The sequence below is a fragment of the Microtus oregoni genome, unplaced genomic scaffold, assembly GCF_018167655.1.
Source record: "Microtus oregoni isolate MIOR12 unplaced genomic scaffold, Mior012 000003F_ref0000135, whole genome shotgun sequence".
Classification (NCBI taxonomy): domain Eukaryota; kingdom Metazoa; phylum Chordata; class Mammalia; order Rodentia; family Cricetidae; genus Microtus; species Microtus oregoni.
In genome coordinates, this window is record NW_024543062.1 from 12,687,501 (window position 1) to 12,713,773 (window position 26,273).

The 26,273-nt window shown below is 44.0% G+C and overlaps 1 protein-coding gene across 1 annotated transcript in view; it reads left to right on the forward strand.

Annotated features, from left to right (window-relative positions):
• The window catches only part of Galnt17 (polypeptide N-acetylgalactosaminyltransferase 17), a 431,486-nt gene that overhangs the window by 49,617 nt on the left and 355,596 nt on the right, over positions 1–26,273 (forward strand). The window lies entirely within an intron of this gene.

Here is a 26,273-nt window from a genome sequence, read left to right on the forward strand (position 1 = left end):
GTGCTTTGAAGTCTTCTTGATTGACACAACCCAGTATCTTTATTTCTGAGGTAGTGTGCTGCTGTTGACCTGTAAGATGTTAATAGCCCCCACTTTACCAGTGTGTGTGTACTCAGAGCTGTTGGCTGATCGTATCTTGCTCATTAATCCTCTGCTTTGTTGATGTGAACGATGTGAACTGATGCCCAGGTACCTTTTTGGATGTGAATGCTGAACTTATGGGATTTGGCTCAGTTGATGCCACAGATCTGACCTCACTAATGGTTTTTCATAAATGCCAGGATCCTTCTCCCTCCAGAGCCTGGAAATCAGGCCAGTCCTCATTTACGGAAACAGTCACTGCAGATTCTGAGGCCTTCCTTTCTCCCTTGAGAGACTGGGGATCAGGCCTACCCACCCCCATCTTCACCCCTATTTCTTGAAACACCCCCTGCCATCTGGCTGATTTCTCCCTCAGGAGGTAAGATCGAGAAAGCACACCCATATGCTGCTGGTTATTCTGTTTGTGTTTGGATGTGGAGTTTAATTTGTATCAGAAAATAGCAGCGTTCTTATTCCATTGATTTTTTTTTTTTTGCCTCTTTTTGTCAGAGGGAAGAATGAAAGCTGGGAAATGAGTTACAGGAATAGCAAGCGAATAATAAGATAATGTGTTTTGGTCCGTGTGCTGTTACAGAAGGATGCGTGTTTTGCTGTCCTTCCATCTGTGTTGACACAAAGCAGACTGGATCCTGGTATCAGTGTGGTATCTTAGAGATACGGAGCGTTTCTTGTACACGTGTTCTCAGTAATAAAAGGAACCCCTCAGAGCAGTTTCGAGTGACTAGGTTGTCTATTTTATGACTGAGGAGTCTGAAGGTCATGGATGTTTCCCGAGGAGCCCCCTAGTTGCTGCAATAGGACACTGTGCCTAGGGAAATAGGTTTTGCAAAAATTCCTTGGTTTGTCACATGCTTCTTTTTAGCTATTATGTCCCCATCCACCTTGGAAGAGGGAACCCGGGGTTGGATTATCAAGATCAACTAAAGTTCCTTACAGCAACTGGAAGATGGAGAAGGAAGGAGTAGGTAAGGAAGAGAGCTTCCTCAGTGACTCGTCCTGAAGTAAGACAGAACCTAATGCTGGGGCCAGTGGGTAAAAGTGCTTGCTACTGAGTCTGCTGAGTCTGCTGACCCAAGTTCAAATCCCTAAGACCCATAATAGTAAAAAAAAGAGAACAGACTCCTGGAAATTGTTCTCTCTCTCTCTCTCTCTCTCTCTCTCTCTCTCTCTCTCTCTCTCCCTCCACACACACACACACACACACACACACACACAGAGACAGACTCACACACACACACAGACAGACTCACACACACACATGCATGCAGACACTCACACGCACACACACACACACACACACACACACACACACACACAGAGAGAGAGAGAGAGAGAGAGAGAGAGAGAGAGAGAGAGAGTTAGAGAGTTCCAGGATAGTCAAGACTACACAGAAAAATCTTGTCTCAAAAAATCAAAAGGAGGAGGAGGAGAAGGAGAAAGAAGAGGAGGAAGAGGAAGAAGAACCCAACACTTACATTTGCTTACTAGTAAGGATGCGGTGTGACCCTGGGCAGTCCTGTGTCTCACTGCACCTTCGTTTCTCACCTGTGAAATTAGGTTCTTAGGCGTGAGCTTCAGGTCCTCTGCAAGATCAGGACAGGCACACTGTTAACTGCTGAGTCATCTCTCTAGCCCCCACACCTATGTTTGAAGCTGGTTAAGCTACTTAATACAGTGTGCGAATATATAGATCAGCTTATATCTGTGTGTGCTCATGTGTGTGCAGATGCAGGTATGTGTGCATGGAACATGTGCGTGTGGAGGCCATGGGACAGGGCAGGTGTTTTTCCTTGGAATCCATCCATCTTTTTGATTGTATGTTTGATTGTATGATGTATGTATGTGTGTATGTATGCATTTGTTGAGACTGGGTATCTCACTAGCCTGGATCTCACCAAATAGGCTAGGACATCCTGGCCAGAGAGCCTCAGAGAGCCTCCTTTCTCTGTCATCCCAGCCTTGTAGTTATAGTCATGCATCACCCTGCCCACCTTTTCCCGTGGCGCCGGGGAAACCAAACTCAGGTTCTCATGGTTATGGGACAAGCACATCACTGAGCTGTCTCCCCAGTCCCTTTAGTCATATATGCTAGCTCCTCATCTCGAAAAAAGGAGAATGAAAATACTGGCTTCTCTGGGATGTAACTTTTGCTAATTGAGAACAATCCCATGGTAGCCCTCTGTAAGGGCTGTACACTTCTTTTCTGCTGTCTCATCAAGAGGCAATGGCTGATCAATAAAGGTCTGATGGTTCCATGGCTGTCAGTTTAAGAATGTAAAGACCTTTAGATTTCTAGTATCTGCTCCTTTAGCCATTGGGTTATAGTCACACTCTCTGTTGATCTGGAGTCTAAGTATGGCCCGGTCCTCCCTCCCTCTCCCTCTCTCTCCGTCCCTCTTCCTCCCTTTCCCTCTCTCCCTCTTTCCTTTCTTCATTCCCCTCCCCTCCTTTTCCTTTCCTCTCCCCTCTCTTCCTTTCTTTTCTCTCCTGAGACAGAGTCTCATGTAGCCCAGGCTTGCTTGCTTCACACTCACTGTCGGCCAAGGATGATCTCAAACTCCTGACCCTCCCTCCTCTACCTCCTACTACTGTGAACCACTGAAGTTGATTTATGTGGTGTTGGGTGAAGAGCTTGGGACTTTGGGCATGGCCATGCAAGTGCTCTACCAACTGAGTTATACCCCTAACCCCGAATTCACCTTTCTAAATTGTTTCCAGTTACTGCTGCTCTCGGATTATACTGGGTGAATTCCTGCACTGGTCAGCAGCCTCGTACCAGCATAACTGTTTCTGGCTGAGATCCACATCTCTTCTCTGTCGAGAGAGACTCATTTAAGCACTTCAGGATGCTACTTGAACTCTGATGAAGTGGCCAAGGGGACTGAGCCTAATGGACAAGGCTGGAAGCTCTTAGTGTTTCCTTGAAAGTTTCACAAAGGATCATTCATTTCTCATGGGATGACTTTTAAGCCTTTGCATGGTTCCCTTCTTTGGCTTATGTTAGGAGCACCATAGGTCTTACTATTTTCACTTTTAAAGCCCACTGGTCCATATAAGTTATTTGAGGAAGTCTTTGCAGATTAGGGTTCATAACCTATGTATCTGTGTATCTATCCTCTATGTATGTATGTGTCTATGTATGCTTGTATAGATCTATGTATGTGTGCATATGTGTATGCATGTATCATCTATCTATCTATCTATCTATCTATCTATCTATCTATCTATCTACCTACCTATCTACCTATCATCTATATTGACTTATCTATCATTTATTCATCATCTCTCTCATCTACCTATCTACTTTCATTTATTTACTCCATCCATCCATCCATCCATCCAAAACCATCCATCCTTCCTTGTATGCAACAATACATACTGTTTTTAATCTGTTTACCCATTCATCATCTACCCACCCACCCGCTCCTTCATCTCTTCATCCACTTCCTCCATGCATCCACCTACCCACTCGCTCACCCATTTACCCGTCCATTCACCCAACATTAAATGTGGTTAGACTGAAAGGGTATAAAGAAAACGCAGACCATGTTCCTCTAGTCGGAGGATTATTGGGCTGTAATAAAGCTCCTGTTCCGTCTCTTTCTGGAAACGAAACATGCACTCTCACACATTAGTTCTAGTGAGCCGAACTAATAGTTTAATCCATTAGATTAATATTGACCCTTCCTGTACACACATCTCTTCAGAAAATGTTTTGGGAGATGTGCTGACTTCTCGAAGTAAAGGCACAAATGTCTCCAACCTGATCTCTTATGTTGAAAATCGATTCCTCCCGGAGAAGCTTTTCGGAGCCTCGCGGTGCTGATAACAGGAAGCTTTTCTCCGAGCAAGCCTGTTGCTGAAGCAAGCGCTGTCATTGTATCAGGCTGTCTTAAAAGAGCAGCGTCTGTTTCCGTAAGTCTGCCTCGTGGTTCGGGCATGATACGTTGGGATGGTGTGTCTACAGTGATGGACTTTCCATCCGCATTCGTCTTTACTGTGTACCCACATTCGTGTGCATCCCTACAGATCATTCTAGAAATAATCTGGGATTCATGGACCAGCTGCTTGGTGGTATTTCTTGCTATGTAAGACTATAATTTGGGTGACTACGTGTCTGCTGATAGGAACTTTTCTGATGATTCCTAGAGACTGCATGTGTGTGTGTGTGTGTGTGTTCCCTTGAGTGCATACATATGTGTATGTACACATACATGTGCCTGTATGTACTTGTGGAGGCCAGAGGTCAACTTTGTGTGTCATTCTTCAGGCACTAACCATTTTGTTACTTGAGACAGGGTCTCTGGCTGGAACTCTGGGTTCACTGATTAATTTGCGTCGGCTGTATCCTCCTGTATCAACCACCTTAGAACTTGGATTATAAACATGTTCCACCAAGCCTGGTGTTTTTAAAAATTGCTTTTGTCTTGTATGTGGATGTGTGTGAGTGTGGTGTATGTGCATGCTTGGGGATGCCAGAGTAGGACATAGGGGGGCATCCTGGTCTATCCTTCTCTGCCATATTCCTTGGAGACAAGGTATGTCATTGAGCTTGGAGCTCTCCTGGAGGCTAGCAAGCCCCAGTGATCCTCCTGACTCTGTCCTCACAGTGATGGGGATCAGGCTCCTGTGCAACCCCTCCTGACTGTTTTCTCATAGGTTCTGTTGACCCGTTCACACCTTGTGCTTGTGTGGAAAGCCTCTCATGATCTGGATGGTCTTCTAGCCACTAGAAGCTGGATTGTAATCGTGGTATGTGGCTCGTCACCCTGCAAAAGTGTTTACCAATTTGGCGCTATAAGTTTGGGTTAAAAACACCATGTTTCCCTCTTTTCTTCCCCTCCTTCCATCTTTCCGTGAATGCATGAAGCTATGTGCGTGGTTGTCATCACTATGGCTATTCAGATTATTTCTGCATTTTCCCTTGGCATCATGTGGTAAATGTCCTTTTTCACTCTTGCCTGGCTGTGATGACAGAATTGCTCACTGTTTGATATATCATTATTACTGTCCCATTGTCTACCCATGGATAGTAGGTCATTTCTTTTTTAAAAAATACTGAGTGCTCCCCTACGTAACATCTGTAACACAGACACGGAAAGGACTGAGTTTTCTTCTTCTGAATCACTCACGTGTGCAGAGTGCTGTGTTTATTGTTATTACTGTTAGTTTTAATTACTCCTCATAACCAGGTATACTCTCTTCTCAAAGAATCAAGCCAGTCTGAGGATCTCTCTGCCAAAATTGGCCTGAATTTTTTTCTTTGTGCTTTTTAATTTGGTAGTTTATTCTTATTACTGTTAAAATTTCATTCTCTGTTATGCTGAGCTGAAACCTAGGATAGGTGAACACTCTGCCCACTGAGCTACATGCCCAACACTAATTTAATACATTCTAAATAGTATGCATACCATTTGGACTGGCATTTAATTCATACCTCCATTAAACCCATGTCCAGTTACTGTCATAATAAAGAAGCTTGGCTTCCAAATCAAGCATGGTGGTTCCCACCTGCATACCCAGCACATGGGAGGCTGAAGTAGGAGGATGCTGAGTGCCAGGTGACCCTGGTCTACATCGTGATTTTGAGGCGAATGTTGGACGGTGAAATCTTGTCTCAAACAAAAACAGAAACAAACAAACAAAAAACAACCTCAAAGCAATAAAGAGACTTTGCGTTCATGTGTTCTCATATGTTCTAGAAGCTGGTGGAAGGTTTTCTTCTGCATGAGCTATTTATGTGCTCTTTGTGCCCCTGAGTGCATTTGTAATATGTACACAGATTTTTCTAACGTTGATATTGCCATTCTTTCTGTGTATTTTTATGCATTCTTAAGATTGCTAATTTCTCTAAAATTACATGTAATAATGCTTGCCACAGAATGGGAACACACATATTTATTGAATGAATGTTTGTTTTTCCTCTGAAGCTTCTGTTATTATAATTTTAAAAACTCGGAGTTAAGAAAAGAATGTAATTTTGCTTTAGTCTATTTCTTCCTATTCTGCCTGTTGTACTTAGCAATGCTTTGTCGATGAACTTAGACTGAATCTGGATTTAAGCTAATGTTTCTTCATTTTATTCTTTCATTTTAGATGTAAATGTATGAAGCTGTATTTTATTCCACTGTGGTAGAATTGGTACTGTATTCATTACTTTCTCGTTGCTGTCACCAAACGCCTCACAAGATGCAACTTAAGAGAGGAAGGGTCTATCGTGGCTCTCGGATCAAAAGTACAGCCCATCATGGTGGCCAAGGCGTGGCGGCAGTAGTGTGCTGCAGCTGCTCATGTGGCACTCACAGTCAGGAAGGAGAGAGAGAGAGAGAGAGAGAGAGAGAGAGAGAGAGAGAGAAATGCTGGTGCTCGCTTTCTCCTTTTGATTCAGTCTAGTCCACAGCACGGTCCTGACAACCCTGAGGGTGCATCTTCCCTCCTCCATTAACCTAATCCAGAAAAGTCCCTCACAGACATACCCAGAGGTGTGTCTCCCAGGAGGCTCAGGATCTTGTCACCGTGACAACCAAGGCTAGCCACCATGAATTAGTATTTAACCCCTACCATTTTTTTAATTCCTAACCTAGGAAGCTTCTCTTGTTTTAGTGGTCTGTGATTTGGTTTTAAGCTAACATCACTGCTTATGAAATTTTTGTTTACAGTGTATTTTTGTGTTTGGTGGAGAATTTCTTCTTTTATCCCTCTCTTTTTCTAAATAGCAGTATTTCTCCTTTTTGCTCTTTAAACTTTCACATTATGTTGAAGCATATAAATAAGTATTTAAAAAAATAGCCAAGGCAAAGGAGGTATAAAGAAGTATAATTCTTGGGAGATATATTTGGAAAGGTTTACATTATACTTCTTGAAAATATTTGGTGGTTGGCTGGTGACCGTGCTTGCTCATATCTGGGAGGATCTGGAAGCAGAGATAGGACAGGAAATAGGCCACTCCTCCTAGGGATCCACTTCCTCCAGGTATGGTCCCAACTCCTGAAGTTAACAGCATCCCCAGCCTGGAACCAAGTGGTCAAACACCTGAGCCTGTGGGGGTCCATATTCAAGCTATAGCTTCCATAAACCAGAGGTGTTAGGATTTTAATACAGCACCAATGATCTTCTTTTCCCCTAAAACCCTCTGTGTCTACTTCATCATTTTGTTTTGCCTTTGACACCATGGAGTGCCATGTCCCACCCTCTTCATTCCTTCCTACTCCCGTGTCCACACACACAGTTGAATAGTTGAGTTGTTTTCTGTCGTTATCACAATGTGGAAGACAGCCTCCCTGTTTTGTGTTGCTGTATACACTAATGATAAAACAGCCGTTCATCTGGAAAAGTGAGGAGCAGGGATGAGCTGGTTGGGGCGGGGGTGGGGTGGGGGATGGGAGGGTGAATGTTATGCCCCGTGGATCACCTGAGCAAAGGCCTTGGGAGCGGGGAGACAACGTGTCACCTAGAGAGTCACTATGGCGTAGAGTTTAGCAGGGGGGAGACAAGGAATGAGGTCCGCGTCATCAGTTAGCGGCCGTAGGGGAACTGTTCGTGAGTCCAATTAAAATGGAAGACTCCCGAAGCTGAGTCAGCATTCGTTTGAAATAGACTCGCCAACCGCTGCCTTGGTGCTGCATGCCTGTAATCCCAGTACTTGCAGCAGTGCCATGAGTTCGAGGCCAGCCTGGGACCCTATATCAGCTAAACCTCAAGTAATAAAGACAATAATTATAATAACAACAATAAATGGTAACGATGGTACAGGCTTTGAAGTGTACTTCTCTTTCCACATCTTGTCCCACAGAGACATTTGGAACTGTAGGTGTACGCAAGCGCTGAGGAGAACCTATGGATGTCATTTTAACTAAAAGATACAACAGAAACCTACGGCCCGAGGAGAATGATAGAGGGATGTGGGGGGTGGGGTTCTACCTATAGCTTCCTGTAACCACAACCCTCACTCAGCCTATACCATACCAACAAATCTCCCCAAAAAAAACTGTACTGAGGATCAAACCCACTGCCTAATATATGCTAGACAAAGGCTCTACTGATGAGCCACGCCCCTAGCCCCAACCTGGGGGAATTCTGGGTAGGAACTGAACTTCTGAGCGACACATGAACTCCTTTCCTTTTTGTTAAAAATTTTGAAACAGGGGGCTGGAGAGATGGCTCAATGGTTAAGAGCATTGCCTGCTCTTCCAAAGGTCCTGAGTTCAATTCCCAGAAAACACATGGTGGCTCACAACCATCTGTAATGAGGTTTGGTGCCCTCTTCTGGCCTGCAGGCATACATGTAGACAGAATATTGTATATGTAATATATAAATATTAAAAATAATAAAATAAATATTAAAAATAAAATATTTAAAAAAATTTGAAACAGTGACCTCTTGTGGCCTTAACTCACTAAAGTACTTAGGCCCTTCTTGAACTCATTGTCTTCCTGCCTCAGCTTCCTGAGTTGTGAGATTGTGGGCTTGTACACCAGCCTTTACTTAAATAAACACTTATAGCATAGCCTTTGTATCATCTGGGTCCATGTATGCACAACATTTAAAATCATTTATTTGTCTTTCTTTTCTGGTATAAACCAGTTCATTATTTTATGACATGATGTGGCCTTCCAGAATTGGGATCTTGATTTATGATATTATATTCGTGCAGAACAAATAACTGATTTATGAGTCCTTGACTTGCTGCTTTTGTTTAATAATTGGCAGGTCAGGGGTTGGCACACTTCTTCTTCTAAAGGCTAGGGTGGAGTATTTTTAGCTCTAAGGGACATATGGTCTCTGTCACAATGACATAGCTGCCATATCACGTGAAAGCCTCTGTAGATTGTGTAAACAAAGGAGTCCAGTGGCCCCATTCCAATAAAACTTTATTTTTAGACTGAAAAATTTGAATCTCCTATGATTTCCATATGTCTCTAAATATCCGTTAGCTCTCTGTTGCTGGAAACTCTAAGCCCAACCTCAGATGGAAAATACTGAGGAAAAAAAAACTAAAAAATCTTGATTTTTCTTATCATTGTTTCCTAAATAATACAATATCACAACTGTTTACATATATTTACATTATATTAGGTATGCTAAATAATCTGGAGCTAATTCAAAGTAAACAGGAGATAGATTACATGCAAATATATTGTATAATTTATACAAATTATATGCAAATATGACACCTTTTACATAAGGGGCTTGAGCAAATTCTTGGTGTCTTAGGGTGAGGGGAGGGGGGGGCCTAGAGCAGATATCCCTCCCCAAAACAAAAGATTATATTATTCTTCTTTGGATGCAAAAATTAACATGCAAAACTCTTTTTAGCTTGTGGATCTCATACAGACAGGAATTGGCTAGGTTTGGGCTGCAGGTTATCCTCTTCTGACTTAGGGATCTGTTGAAGTCTCTTTCTTCATCACTGTGACCAAACAGCCACTGAAGGAAGGATCTTATTGTGGCTCACAGTTTGAGAGCACCCAGTCCATCATCAGAGAAGGCATGGCGGTAGGAGTGTGAGGCGGCTCGTCACATTGCGGCTGGTGCTCAGCTCACTTTCTCCTTTTTATTCAGTCCCAGTTTATGGGATGGCTCTGCTCACATTCAGGGTGAGACTTCCCTCCTCTGTTGAACCTCCTTGGAAACACTCTTGGAAGACATACCCCTAGGTGATTCTAAGTCCAGTCAAGTTGACAGTTGACCTTCACAGACACAATTGAGAGTTGTCAGCTGAAAGTAGTCTGCAAAGCTAAGGTTTGCTTAGCAAATTCTCTGTGCTAGGTCCTGTGCACTTGTCCTGTATTGACTTGCATAATTTCTGTAAAAGTTCTGAATCATGCATGTATTTATTTGTGTGGAGAGACTGTGGCTAAGATGAAACCTCCTTGCGGTTATTTATGGCTTGCATAATAACAGGAAGCAATTTCAACTGAGGCCTGTGTGTCTGAGTTGAGGTTTAACTGTAAAGCCCTTATTCTTGAGTTTATGGGATTAGTGTATAAGGCAGTGGGTAGAGTTTGCCATTGTAGATGGATGTTCCCACTGTTCAGTTGGTAAATCAGTTCCCTAGATATTCAGAAAGTCTTAGAGCCATTATCTCTGGAGCTCCTTACCCCTCCTTTTTATCTTTACTCCCTCCATTTCCTTTCCTTTTATTCTTTCCTTTCTCCTCCTCCCTCCCTGTCCCTTCCTCCTTATCTCCCCTTCCTTTCTTTCCTATTCCTTTGTTCCTCTTTTTCCTTCTTTCTTTCCTTTTCCTCCCTCCCTCCCTCCCTCCGTCCCTCCCTCCCTCCCTCCTCCCCTTCTTCTCTTTCTTAGGTTAGTTCTCCCCCTGCCCCCCTCCCCCAGCCATGTCTCACTTCACAGCCCTAGCTGGCCTGGAGCTCTATGTGGACCACGCTGCTGTCCTTCATTCTGTCTCAGATTCCTGAGTTCTGCAACTAGAGACGTGCATCAGCACAGCTGGCCTTGTTCCTAACCGTGGTACAGCAGGAAGAAGAGATTGTCTAGGCTTGAACCTGACTCCACCCTCCCAAAGTTCAATGACCCTCAAGTTAACAAACCTCCCTGTCTCTCAGTTTTCTCACCTGTGAGATGCACGTATGAGCCATCCTCATTACAAGGATTCCCTGGTGGACTGTGAGTGGGGTGCACAGTCCACAGATGGTAGATAAGAGTAAGCATGACTGTTTGCCATGCAGAGTGGAGTGGGTTCCTCTGTGACAGTGTTTAACTCAGACTACAGATGCTGGAGGGATGATGGCCCAGTGGTTAATTTTCTCAAGAACTCCAGTCTCGTTTCCAGCATGCAAGCTGAGTGGCTCACAGCTGCCTGCAACTCCAGTGTTTCAACCCTCTTCTGGCTTCAAGCACCGCACTCTTCTGCACACATGTGTGTGCATGTACACACACATAAATAACTAAATTAAAAATTAAAAACTCATATAGTGCTGCTAAAAGAGTCATCCTCTGTTCTGTATGGGTGGCTTTGCTATGAAATAGGTGACATTTTATAGGCTAGCACAGCACACATCACATTCCCTCTCCCCCACTTTCCAAAAGGAAATGCAGAAGAAGTCCATTGTTTACATAACTCTTTACTACACTGCCATGCTTACAGGATACAGGGCATCGCATGCCCGCTGTTCTTCTCTTCAGAACTCCTTTGCCAAGGGCTGGGGTGATAGCTCAGTGCTTGCCAAGTGAACATGAGGATCTGAGTTCAGATTCTTGGAGCCTGGCAAAGCCAGACATTATAGTTGCTATGTATCAGTAATCTTAGCATGGCTGTAAGTTGGGAGCAGAATCGGGGCATGCCTGGAAGCCTAGCTTAGTGGGCACAACAGCAATGAGACCTTGTTCAAATAAAGTTGATGGTGAGGATTGGTACTTGGGGCCATGTTCTAACCTCTACAGGCATGTCACAGCACATGAGTGCCCCCACTCACATATATAAATCACACACAGGTCTCATACATACACAGAGATTTAAAAAAAGAATTACCGTGCCACACCCTTACCGCTATTAAAATGCCCTGTAACGTTCTCAGGCTCAGGAGAGTTCCTTGTCTCTGTGCCTATACATGTACAATTTCTTTTTCTTTTAGAAGTGCGCTCCCCCCCCCAATTAATATTTTATTTGAATTTTTCTTTCTCATTGGCTTTCTATTTTAAACTTTTATGGGAACATATCAATTATCATTGGACGAAACTGCTTCGCGCTATGTAACTGTGCTCGGCTCTCAGGAGTGGATGCTTCCTGCTGTCTCTTGCCCTTTATCAGGCCTAATCCTGTCATGCATTTTTGTTTTCCCCACTTTTGGTTGGAGCTCCCCTTTCCATATCTGTCCATAACCAGATTTTGTGGTCATGCATCACTGTGAAAATTGTTTTCTGTAGCCTTTATTCACACGTGGCCAGAGGGTTTGACTTCAGTCATCAGTACTTTTCTTTGTCTTTAAAGATGGACTTGAATTTTAATTATATGTCTCGTGAGTACACGGATATGAGCCCGGGCGCCCCTGGGGGACGGAAGAGGGCATCAAGTCTGCTGGAACTGAAAATTCAAGGTGGCCGTAAAGAAGCCAACATGAGTGCTGGGAACTGAACTTGGGGCCTCTTCCCAGAGCAGCAGGCGCTCTTCCTTGCTGAGCCGTCTCTTGGGCCCTCTCATTACCTCCCTGTTCTTATTGACATGCGGAATATTATCAATCGTATTGGAGCTGTTCCTTCCAGGTTTGGAGAGATGGCTCAGTATCAGAGCTCCTATCTGCCATTGGTGAGGTTCAGTCTGCAGCACTGGACAGTCGGGGAAAGGAAATTTTCTCCTTTCATTTGATGCCTCCTAATTTCCCACTGACCTAATCTTATCAGTTGTGTGTTCCAGATTGCTTTCTTTTGCTTCTAGTTCTAGATTATACAATCCCAGCAGCATAATTTTATGACAGAGACTCTGTCAAACTCTTTGTATGTCTGGGCCATTAGTTTTGATTTTTGTGATACATTTTATTGCATGTTATTTGTCCTGTGCATATATGTATGCATGCTTGCATGTGTGGGCTTATGTGTGGAGGCCAGAGGTTGGTGTCAGGCATCTCTCTCCAAGACACTCGATTTTATCTCCTGAGGCATTGTCTCTCACTGAACTTGGAACTTGCCAGTTTGGCTAGTCTAGCCTGCCAGCCTACCCTGGGGCTTACTTGTACCTGCTTCCTAAATGCCAGGATCACAGGTGGACCACCAGGCATGTATGGTTTTATGTAGCTTCTTTGGACTCACACTCTGTTCTTCGTGCTCTGTGACAAAATCTTTATCCACTCTTCTATCTCCTAGCCCCAGGGATCCTCCCGTCCCCAGTGCTGGGATTCCAATTTGGGGTAGCCATGTTCAGCTCTCTGTCTGTCTCTGTGTCTTTTGTGTGTGTGTGTACACATGCATACACACACACACACACACACACACACACACGTGGAGGTGCATATGGAAGTCTGCTAACAATTTTTGTGAGTCAGTTCTTTCTCTTTCTATCGTGTGGGTCCCAGGGATTAAACTCAGGTCGTCAGACTTGGTGACAACACTTTTATCCAGCTGAGCCATCATGTTGGACTTTTATCTATCTGTTTGTTTAGCTAGTTATTCATTTATTTATCCATTAATTCATTGCCTGGGTTCTGAAAATCATTTTCAGGTCCTGTGAATCATTGACAGAGTTATCTTTCTAACCCTAGTATATGCAATATTTCTTAACTTTCTGCTACCTACCCCATTCTGGGTGTTGTTGGTGTTTTTACCAGGGCTACTGCTAGGGATTAATACTGAGGTCTTACACATGCTAAGCAAGTATTCTACCATGGAGCTTTGGTCCCAGCCCTTTAGCTCCTCGCCCTTTTATTTTGAGCCTGACAACTTATCTCGATAGCTTTGCCTGTTAGAATAGCTCTGATCACCACCATGTTTTATCGTAGGCCGTGCAGCAGAATGTACCTTGCCTGAGCTTTGCATAACCAACCTGCTACTGATGGACACTGAGATGCTTCCATTTCCGTCCTCTCTCAACCATTACTGCAGTTGCCATCCTTGCTGCAGCCCTTCTGTGCTATTTATAGTGTTTCTCCACATAGAAACCTAGAAATAGGGTTCTCACTCCGAAGTTCTGTCCATGGCAAACGGTAATAGATACCACTGGCCTAGTTAGATTCAACTGTGAGCTTGGCTCGGCCGAGAGCCACCTGAGAAGGGAATCTCCGTTGAGAGACGGTCCAGATCAGAGTGGCCTGTGAGCATTTCTAGGGGAGAATGTGGGGGTTGCTAGTCGACATAGGAGGGCCCAGCCCACTGTGGGAAGGTGATCATGGACTGTGTGTGTGTGTGTGTATATATATATGTGTGTGTGTGTGTGTGTATACACACACATACACATATATACATATATATGTATATATACATACACACACACACACACACACACACACACATATATAAAATCTAGCTAAGTATGTTTGTTAGATTTTTGTCAGCTTGACACTTCCTTAGTCTTCTGGAAAGAGGGAATATCAACTAAGAAAAGCCTCCACCAGCCTGGCTAGATAGGCAATGCTTTGGGGGATATTTTCTTGATTAATGATTGATGTGAGAGGGCCCAGGTCACCGTAGGTAGTGCCACCCCTGGGCAGGTGGCCCTGGGTTGTACAAGAAAGCAAGATGAGCCACCCCCCCCCCCCCTTCAGCAGTACTCCTTCAGGTCTCTGCTGTTCCTGCTTGCCTTCCTGCCCCAGCTCTATTCAATGACGTGCTGTGACCACGTCACAGTGTAAGTCAAATAAACCCTTTCCTCTCCAAGTTGTTGTGGTTAGAGCAGCTAGTGGTTCTCCACTGCCCTAATGCTGCAACCCTTTAATACAGTTCCTCATGTTGTGGTGAAACCCCCAACCGTAAAATTATTTTTGTTGCGACTTCATAACTGTCATTTTGCTATGTTATGAATCATAATGTAAATAGCTGTGTTTTCTTGGGAGACCCCTGCAAACAGGTCATTTTACTCCAAGGGGGTCATAACCCACAGGTTGAGAACCACTGGGATAGACTGTTTTATCACGGCAATGGAAGAAAATTAGACCCCCGCCTGTTGTTCTCTCACCAGTGCCGTGCCAGGCAGAGAATTCTCTGTTCCCATTTCGTGTCTGTTTATCTGCCGAGTCGCTTGTTGTCACTATTTTGTATTCCAGATATTAATCCTTTGTTATATTTTATTTGAATGGTAAATATTTGCTTCCAGTGTGTTCCACTTGGCTTTTTAGCTTTCTTGCTGGTTTTTATTTTTTAATCTTATTTTCCCAGTGCAATGAAATTTCTCATTTTTTTTTGCATACTTCAGGTGTTTCCATGTCTGAGATGCAATTTTCTGACTTCCTCGTAATTTATTTTGGATCTCATTACTATGTCCTCAGATGCATTGTTTCTCCTGGATTTAGGAGGAAGGTGCTGATGTTGGGAGCTTCCTATGCATTGTGGGGTAGAAGTGCGTTGTCCTTAGGGATGGGTGCTCAGGCAGGTGGTGGCTGCTCATCTGGGTTTTTTGTAGTTTGAATTGCATCTGCCTCAAAATTTATTTGCATGTGTATATGTGCAGATGCATATACAAATTATATGTATATTTGTGTGTGCACATGTGCATAATATATTTGTGTGTGCGTTTGTGTATGTATGTGTGCATATGTATTTGCGTGTGTACGTGTGCAAATGCATGTGGCCACTGTGTACATGTATGTGTGAACGCCAACCTCAGATGGTATTTCTCAAGCCCTGTCTGTCATAGACTTTGGAGACAGTTTCTCCCACTGATGAAGAACTTGTCAAATAGACTAGGCTAACTGGCTAGCAAGACCTTGGACTCTACCCATCTCCTCCTCCCTAATGGAGGTTATAAGCATGAGCTACCAGGCCTAACTTACTTCACATGGCTCTAGGTATCCAACTCAAATACTTCTGCTTGCGAGGCAAGCAAGTTACCAGCTGCCCTGTGCTTCCAACATATGATAACATACAGTTTATATTTTAATGTCCAGCCTCCATACTTCAGAATGAGACTGATTTTTGAAATAGGGATTTTAAAGAGAGAATGAAAGTTAGTTGAAGTCATCAAGGTGGGCCTTGGTGTGGTCTGAGTGTGAAATGTCCCCACAGGCTTGTCTATGTGAGCCCTTGGGCCCCAGCAGGTGGTGCTGTTTTGGTAGGCTGTGGAACCTTTAAGAGGAGGGGTTTTGCTGAAGGGAATAGATCACTCTGGGGTGGGCCTTAAGGCTTTCTAGCCTGACCTCACTTCCCGTTAATATTCTGCTCTCTGAGTGCAGAAACAATGTGACCACTGCCTCACACTCCTGCTGTCACACAGTCTCTTAAGCTGAGTCAGAATAAACCTTTCTCCTTCATGACATGCCTGGTTCAGGTATTTGGTTACACAAAGAGAAAAAAACCTAGTGCCAAAGCTAATCCATAGAGGGCATAGCTAGGCATTATGATGTACACCTATAATCCCATAACTTGAGAGGCAGAGGCAGGAAGATCAGGAGTTCAAGACCAGCCTGAGCTACCTAGTGAGACCCTGTGTAAAAATAAACATGGGAACTGTGTGGGATAGTATGTGCCTGTAATCCTAGGAACTCAGAAGGCTGAAGCAGAAGGCTTGTGGGTTTGAGGCCAGCCTGTCATACGTAAGGCCCTGTTTCAAGAAGCTGCACATCCCAGAAATAATAATAATAATTAATAATAATAATAATGAGGGAGGGAGGGAGGAAGGAAGAAAGGAAAGGAGGGAGGGAGGGAGGAAGAAAGAAGGAAAGAAAGAACGAGGAAAAGAAAGGAAAGTGGACAGGGAAGAAAAAAAGAGAGTGAGTCGGTTGAGGGAGGAAAGTAAAGAGTAGGGAAGATGACCTACTTTTTACTATATGACCTTTAGGGAGCTGACCCAAATCATAGAAGCAACAGCAGAGGACTAGGGGCATAGCCATTCCCCATTCAGACTAGTAACTGTGCTTTTAAAAATACTACATGTATTTATTTGTGTGTACACTGTGTGCATATCCATGGCCTATGTGGAAGTCAGAGGGCAACTTGCTAGACTCTGTTCTTTCCTTCTACATTTCAGGGATTGAACTTAGGTTGCTGTGTTTCATAACAAGTGTCTTTACCTGCTGAGCCGTCTCGTTTGCCCTAATGATGCTTTGGTTTCTCCCCAACTCCACAACATTCTCTCACCGTCTGAACCTCCTCCAGGTGATCCTACATATGAATTCGCATCTCCCTCTGCAGTCCACTGGGTCCCTCTCTGCTGCTCCTCCACCAACCCTTCTTTGAAAACTCCTGTCTGAGCCGGGTGGTGGTGGCACATGCCTTTAATCCCAGCGCTCAGGAGGATCTCTCTGAGTTCAAGGCCAGCCTGTTTTATAGAGTGATTTCCAGGGCAGCCAGAGTTACACAGAAAAAGCCTGTCTGACTCCTGTGTGTAATCTCTTCTTCATTTTCTCTGTGTCAGTGGTGTCAGGGATGGAGACAAAGCTCCATGTTGTGATCTAAAGCCATTTGGAGGTCAGAGGACAGCTTGCAGAAATTGGTTTTCTCCTTCTACTATACGGGTACTTGTTGGGGGCCTGGCAAGCCTCATGGCTGGCAGGGAAATGATCCACATGAGATGAAGAATTCTCTGTCCTGCTGGCATTGGGTCGAAACTTCCAGAATTTGACCTCAGGATTTATTTTGTACACATCTCACCACAGTAAAACGTTTGGGAAAAGGTTTCCACATGACAGTTATCACAAGAAGCTCTAGGCATAGCTACGCAGAGACTCCCTAGCGTCGTAACAAAACACCCATAGCCTTTACAATAATGTTCTATTACCTATACAGTATGCATTCTATTGACTGATAAACAGTGCTCAAAGAAAGGATTTAAGGAGGAGGCGTCTATAATAAGCATCAGGATAGATTCTATTGGTGGGGGATGCCATGTAATCGGGACCTCTTTCATAGGGACAGGTCCTATTCACTGAGAGACAAAGCTCAGGATTGGGGCTCAGAATGAGAGGACATTTCAGGAAGGCTGGCTCCATAGAATAGCCAAAAGACCACCAAGTTGTCAGACAGTATTCAATTCAGCATCCTGGGTGACCAGGTATCAGTCATGTCCTTCCTTTGAGCTGTGCCTTCTACAGGTACTGGGAATCGAATTCGGGTTGTCAAGCTTGGTGAAAGCTCTTCCCGCTGGTCGCCCACTGAGCAGCCTTGCTGGTCCAACTTTGATAATTTTGAAGGGAGCTGGTTGGGTTTCTGGTCACTATGACATAATGCAATCCTTATTTCTGATGTCTTCTCTCTGTATGTGTCGTTTTCTCTTCTGCATTCCATCATGAGTTGAGATAAGATGAGGTCCTCCCCAGATGTAGCCACCTGATTCTAGACTTCCCAGCTTCCATAACCGAGAAACAAACGTCTTTCTTTTTCAACCACTTAGCCTCGGGGTTCTAGATCAGCAACAGAACATGGGCTATGACAACAGTGCCAGAAAGGAGAACCACTGTTTCCAGTTTAGTCAGCCTTTTCCCCCCCCCCCGCAGTGACAAAAAACTGCTGAATACAACACAAGGATGGGTTTCTTTCGCTCACCAGACAGGCTCCATTGCTCCTGGGCTCAAGCAAAGGCAAAATAACATGGCAGGGAACACATTGTAGGGATGCATGGTGGCCAGGAAGAGGAGAGAGAGAAAGATAGATGGCGGAGGGTGGGTTGGGGGAGTCAGAAAGAGGAAAAGAGGTTGAGGAAGAGGAGGATTCAGAGAGGAGAGATATCCTTCCTTCCTGGACACACGCCATGACCATGCCCTCAGCAGAGGAGCCTTGGGTGGAGGACGTTTCACAACCAAACCCCAACACTGTGATAGGAGCAACAAGAAGACAGGTCCCCCCTTTCCTAGGACGATGACGTGTTGAAAACAGGGCAGCTGGCTCCGTGGCAGCCACTCTGTCATTCTGAGTTCAGAGAGAAGTCATCGCTGTAGTATCTCTGGGAAGAGCCTGGCAGTGAAGCCAACCTTGGTTGAAGGAAGCAAACCCAATGAATCTCTCTGGGTTTTGTTTGAGTTACTGCTATAGCCTCCTTCAACACAGCCCACTCATGGACCGAAATACTCCCTTTATGACTGTAGCCAATTTGCAAAGCTTTCCTGGCACCTTTGTTAGTAACTAATATGGTCTTTTTTTTAAAATGTGTGTTTCTACCTTAGGTTTGCAGGCAGAATGCGTGATGGTTTATTATATCTGAATCGATCTGCAAATATTTTGAAGCAAACACATCTTATTCTCTTTCTGTGCCAGAAAGAGCTTTTTGCTGCTTAATGATGGCAAAAATTACATAGGAAACTGCCTTTGTTTGACATCTGAGATGTTCAGGGTTGTAAACTCCCCGCCACAGGCCTTCTCTCTGTTAGAAATGCCAATTAAGTTCAGTCAATAAATAAGGCTGCATGGTAGTCTCCACGCACAGAGGGGTACTGTACTGTGGCACTGAAGATGCTTCCAGAAATGCCTTGTTGAGGTGAATAACACAGCTTCCTTTAGATCAAGACATTGTATCTTGGGAAATTATTTCAAGAAAGTCAGTGCATTAGGACTCTGTAGAAAAACAGAAATTATAGAATGAATTTATCTATCTCTCTATCTATCATCTATCTTTCAATCATCTATCATCTATCCATCTAGCTATATCTATATTTAAATGTAAATCTATAGATAGATGATAGAGAAAGATAGATAAATGATAGATAGATATAGATAGATGATAAATAGATATAGATAGATGATAGATATAGATGATAGATAGATATAGATAGATAGATGATAGATAGATAGACAGACAGACAGACAGACAGACAGACAGATAGATAGGAGAGAAAGAGAGAGAGATAGGACTTATTAGAATGACTTACAGGCTGTGATTCAACCAGTCAGTCCAACACTGTCTACCAACAGAAGGTCCTAGAATCCGGTTCAGTCTACAAGGCTGGATGTCTCAGCTGGTCCTTAGTATACACCAGAATCCTGGAGAAGGAGTGAATGCCGGTGCCCATGAAGGAATTGACTTGCTGGCAAGAGCCAGAGCAAGCAGGAAAAGAGAGAACCATGGTCTTCCTTCTGTATCCTTTATATAGGTTGCCAGCAAAAGGTATGGTCCAGATTAAAGGTGGAGTGCCGTACCTCAAAAGATGTAGATGTACAACTTTCCAGGTCATAGGTCAGATTAGAAGTGGGTCTTCCTACTTCAAATACTTAATTAAGAAAAACTCTTTCACAGGTGTGCCTTGTCGTTTGGGTTTTAATTAAGTCCACATGTAATTCAGTTGACTACTGAAAACATCTGTCACACTAAGTATACAGTTGTGTTACACAGGAGGGAACATACACAGGCTACTCTAGTGCTAATAATACCCGGAAACATTTGGGTATTGGGAGAATGTGACCAATAAGGGCAGTTTGTTACATTAATTACCACATATTCATGCATCAGCATACTATGCAGCCATTAAATGGTGATGTTGATGTTTATTTTTGACATACCAAACAATGTTTATGGCATTCTGATGTGTTAGAACAAAGACAAGTTATACCACGGTAAAATAAGTATGACAGCATCTAAAAGAACATTGTGTAGGCCGGGAGAGATGGCCCAGCAGGTAAAAGGACATTACACTCTTGCAGAGGACCCAGGTTCAATTCCCAGCACCCACACATGATTCTGTAACTACAGTCTATAACTGCAACTCCAGGAGACACAATTCCTTCTTCTGGCCTCTTTAGGCTCTACCCTCACATGACCATACCATGCCCCCCCCCAAGTAAAAGGCTTTCGAGTCCTCTCTACCTGTGTGTGTCTCTGTGTGTGTGAGCGTGTGTATTCACAAGCACATGTGTTCACATACCTATGGAACCGTGAGGATGACCCCAGGTCTTATTCCTCAAGAGTAGTGCATACCTTTTTAAAAGAAAAGGTATTTCCCTGGCCTGAAGCTCAAAGCCTTGTCTAGTCTAGGTGGCTGGCCAGTGATAGTCCCTGTCTTCACCTCCCCAGGATGGAGATTATGAGCTCATGCCATCGTATGTGGCTTTCTCACGTGGGTTTTAAGAACTGACCTTAGATTGTCTTGTAAGACAAAAACTTTAGAATGATCCATGCTTCACCCAAACCCTTTTTATGATTTTTGTTTTTAGTTTTTCTAAGTCAAATCTATAATACTTATGAAATATTGCATATTAATAAAATTACTTAAGATAAAACTAGTTCTATGATACTATGGCACTACTCTGGAAACCTTAACATTTTTACAGCAGTGGGCATGAGGTACCTCATTAATATTATATAAGTACCAGTACATTCTTAGAGATCTGTGGTTTTGATATCGTATCTACCCCATTCTGCTCTGGGGTCAAGATGGCTTGTCCTCACCAAAATTCATGTGGAGGTTTGGTTCCTAATACAGCAGTTTTAGGGAGTGGGCACTAGTGGAAACTGTATGGAGACCATGGGTCAAGTACTAAGGAATGGATTAGTACCTTTCTTGTAAAACTGGGTTGGTTACCTCAAGAGTGGGTTGGTATGTTGTCTTTCAGTCATAAGATTGTCATTTTGGAGTAGAGAGTACCATGTCCTGGTAACCATGGCAATTAGGTCTCTAATTGAGACCTACTAGAGGTATCTCAGTCTACAGCAATAGTAATGGAGCTATATTGACACTCTCAGGTAGATCCAGGAAAATTTATATGACCCTTACCTGGGTTTTCAGTTATTACTCCTTTGTATTGCAAGGCTGCAAGGCATCTTGGGAGATACTAAAATATCTAGGAAGTGGAAGGTTAATGGAAAGGGGGACTCCAAGGTGCATCTTCCAGGAGATCATCACCTATGATGGGGTGGGACTAAGTGGTGATGTAGCCACTTTGGGGTCACCCACATACCTGTACGTGACCCCTTCCTCATGCTCTGTGCATAAACCCAATAGGCTCATTCACTGGCTGAGTTGGATTTTGGTGGAGAGATTACTTTGGTCTGTCGTCAGAGCCTTATCCGTAATGAGTAGATGTTTTCAGGTGTCTCCCCAGGAAAAGTTAACCCTGTCCTTGTGTTCTGTTACCCTGTCATAGTCCAGCTCATCCTTACTACCGCAAGTTGAAGCCACACCTGGACCTCAGCAAGTGCAGCTGTCTTATCTTGGGCTTCAGGGCCTACAGACTGTGAGCCTAAACAAATACCTATCTTAAAGATTACACCCAACACACAAAGACACACTCATCTTGTTCTTCCCAAGGGCTGGCCTGGGAACCCTGGGATGCACATAGATTGTTTTTGAGATAGCATTGAAAAGTCTTTGAAACCCACCAAACTTTGAGTTCATGATTGCTTAGGTTGGGGTGGGGGAGAGGTTCTCACTGGAGTGCTTTCATTTCATTTTTTTTCCTTTTCTTTCTTTTTTTTGACAGGGTTTCTCTGTGGCTTTGGAGCCTGTCCTGGAACTAGCTTTTGTAGACCAGGCTGGCTTCGAACTCACAGAGATCCACCTGCCTCTGCCTCCCGAGTGCTGGGATTAAAGGCATGCACCACCACTGCCCAGCGAGCGCTTTCATTTCTAATCATTATCAGTCCTATATCCTCTCAGGACAAGATGAAGTGGGCTTCTCCTATTTGGTACCTATGCAATACTAAATGACTTATAATGTGCCCCGTGAGGTCATCAGCTATGGTGGTTTCCCTGTGAAATATCCTTCATAGGCTCATGTGTAGGAGGAACACTAGGTTCTCAGCTAGTGGTGCTGACTGCAGAGAGGATGGAACTATTAGGGGGTGGGGCTTAGCTGGAAGAAGTAGGTCTTCAGGGTTGAAGGCTGGCTCTGTCTGGTCCCAGCTCTCTCTTTCTGCTCCCTAACAGCTGCTATGTTGTAATTAGCCACTTAAGTCTGAAACTGCCCCTTGAACAACTTCTGCCACCAGGATGAACCACGATGAATCCTTCTTCCTTCAGGTGTTTCTGTCACTGTGAGACCAGTAACTAAATAAAGGAGACAGATGGGGAAGGGTTTCTGGTCCTCTCAGGTCTTGTTTGGAAATGAGGCTGGAATGTCTTCCTTTGCCGCTCATCTCTCTGAAGTCAGCAGACACACACAGCTTTGTGTGCTGGAAGCTGGAGCGGAGGGTGCGCATGTCCCTCTAGCCTGGGAGACCCGCCTCGGGGGTCTGTGGTTAACATCTTCAGGTGTAAACACTGGGGAATCCCCTGGGCTATCTGGATGCTGACTTATTTTTCCATTAGATGCTCTGACAAACCACCTTTCTGCCGTTTTTCTCCCACTCTCCTGTGGACACACAGTTAGATGCACTCGACTCTTTTTCCGTAAGCCATTGATTATGCCTCTTTGGCAAGGGGCCTCCGTTATCCCTCCTGCTCCTTTGCCTGATGGCTTCATTCTGTCGGCTCCCACCATTTGATTTGATTTGATGGTGTTGCAGCATGAGGCTTCCCACATCATTTCTGCCTGTTAAGCAAACATGTATTTCTGGGATGGATGTTTTTAATTGAATGAAACACAGTCTAATGAGGGTCAGCTGCAGCCGTGAATTTTTTATGGGCCATTTGCTGAGCAGCACATCCAGTGCAGACTTCTGTGTTTGGCCAAGAGAGTCAGGTTGAGTCCGTATGGTAGCACGTTGGTCAAGGTTTTGCTGGCTTTGGTGTGCTGGGATTTCTGGCTGTGAGCCACCATGGTGGTGGCCCTGTGACATGCCTTATTCTCTAGGCTCCTCTTTTCTTGGTATAAACAGGAAGTAATTCACTCAATAGAGGCGAGACAGTGGTCCTGGGAGACCTCAGTTTGGAACATGCTCCAATGTCTTCCTCCAAGATACAGCTGGGTAAGAAGGGAAGACCTTGCTTGGTGTGTGTGTGCGCACGCACATGTGTGTGCACATGTGTGCATGTGTATGAAATAGGTGAGTTTCAGAAGGTGAGTTGGGAAATACTCTCTCCTCACCATTTCAAAATGTATGTGTACACACGTGTGTGTATATGAAATAGGTGTGTATGTGAGATAGGTGTGTGTATCAGGAAGTACTATGAGACTAGGTTTGCATCAGGAAATGAGGTGGAAGACTCTTCTTCTATGGTCTCAGTGTGCGTATGTCTGTGTGTGTGTGTATGTATGTATGCACATTAATATGAAATAGGGGTGTGTCAGGAAGTGAGGAGGGAAATCCACCCCCTTCGTAGTCTCAGTGAAGGAATCTGAGGCCTTTATTTCCGATTTAGAAGCCATTGTATAGGTTTCCTGTAGCCATGGTAACCAATTACCACATGCTTTGTGGATCAAATAACAGAAATGTATTTGCTCACAGTTTTGCCAGAAGCCCAACTTCAGCACCGCTGTGTGAAAGCCAAGGTGTCCCCAGTGTCACATTCCCACTGGCTGCCATGGAAGGGAATCTGCTCCTTGTCTCTTCTAGCTTCTAGTGCCCAGGCATTCCTCAGCTCTCGCCCACATCGGTCAGTTCTTCAAGGCCAGGGTCTTCAAGTCTTGGCTTCCTCTTTGCCTGTTTCCTTTTCCTGCGGGTGTCTATTGACTTCTTCTCTCTTTAGAACAGCATAGGATCACATTCAGGGCTATGTTAGTGATGTTTTATCACAGTGACAAACATCTGACAGAAGCAATCTAGAGAGAAAGGAAGGATTCTTTTTGTGCACAGTTCCAGAGGCCTTGGTTACCATGGTGCAGAGGTCCTAGTAGGGCTCTTGTACACTGTAAAGGTTTGTCACTCATATTGGTTTAATAAAATTCTGATTGGCCGTTAGCCAGGCAACCAGACAAGGAGAATTTTGGGAAGAGGAAAGGCAGAGACACAGTCGTCAGCCAGACACAGAGGAAGCAAGATGAGAATGCCTTACTGAGAAAAAGTACCAAGTCACATGGCCAAATATAGAATTATGTATAATTCTATAGTTGTAAGAACTAGTTAGTAATAAGCCTGAGCAATAGGCCAAACAGTTTATAATTAATATAAGCCTCTGTGTACTTATTTGGGACTGAACAGTTGTAGGACTGGTCAGGACAGAAACTTCCATCTACACAGGGTCTTTCACATCATGACAGACAATCAGAGAGCTTGACAGGAAAGTGCCGGTGTTAACACACCTCCAAGGTCATGCCCCCAGTGCACTACTTCCTGCAGCTAGGCTCACCCTCCTTGAGTTTCTAGAACCTCCCAAAATAGCACCACCTGCTGGAGACCACATGTTCAACACATAGGATTATGGGAAACATTTTGTATTTAAACCATTAGAAGAGTCCACACGGCTCAGGCAAGTCAGTCCTGTCAGCCAAGGGCCTTCATATCGTCACACCTGAACTGACCGCTTCCACATGAGATGACTCTGACAGGCTCCAAAGGTTAGGACTAGCTCTCTATCGGTGGCCGTTTCTCAGGGTATCACAATCCACCTTTACAACTCTCAGTGTTATCTTTAGCCAATACAGGTTGAATAACCTTTACACTAAATTACTTGGGATTAGAACTGTTTTAGACTTTGGATTGTTTTTAGATTTATATTATTATTATTTTGTTTTTGTTTTTTTAGAGACAGGGTTTCTCTGTGTAGTAGTCCTGACTGTCCTGGAACTAGCTTTTGTAGACCAGGCTGGCCTCGAACTCACAGAGATCTGCCTGCCTCTGCCTTCCAAGTGCTGGGATTAAAGGTGTGCACCACCACCATCCTGCTAGATTTATTTTTTTATATTTTGGATATTTGCATATACACAATGAGAAATCATGGGGCAGGAAACACATTGAAAAGACACAGTGCATTAATGTTTCATATACATTTTACATATACATGCAATGTTTCTTATATGTGCTTCAACACAACACCTATATGTTGCTGGAAGGTATTTTTATTTCTTTTGTGTGTGTGCATGTGTGTGTGTGTATGTTGGAGAGAGTGTGTGTAGGTAGGTATGCATGCATGTGTATGTTTATATGGAGGCTAGAGGTCGACCTAGGACACTGTGCTACCCTGTTTTTTGAGACAGGGTCTCTCATTGCCCAGAACCCACCTCTAATTCACCAGGCTGGGATGAGAAGCACGTGCTACCCTACCACGTGCATCTTCTTTACAGAGATGCTGGGTTGAACCAATGTCCTTTGGTATGTAGCGGGCCCTTGACTGACGGAGATGATTTCCCAGTACCCCCAGAAGATAAATTTGCATACTACTTTTAGTTCATCTGGGTTTGGGTTGTGAACCATCACAGGAGAGCAGGTGTGGAATTTTCCACTTGTGGATTCGTGTTGACCTTCAGAAAACTTTTAATTTTGGAGTATTTGCGGTTTCACCGTTTCAGGATAGAGATGCCCAACCTATGTCATCTGTGTGTGTGTGTGTGTGTGTGTGTGTGTGTGAGAGAGAGAGAGAGAGAGAGAGAGAGAGAGAGAGAGAGAGTTCATGGCCACTTTCCTGGCTTACATGGCTCAGTTCTGACCCATGAGATGGAAGCACAGTTCATTGGTGGGGACCCAGGACATACTCCCTTCCCTGGCAGAAAAAAAAAATTAAGAGAAGTTCATGGTACCATCACCATCCACATATTTAACCATATA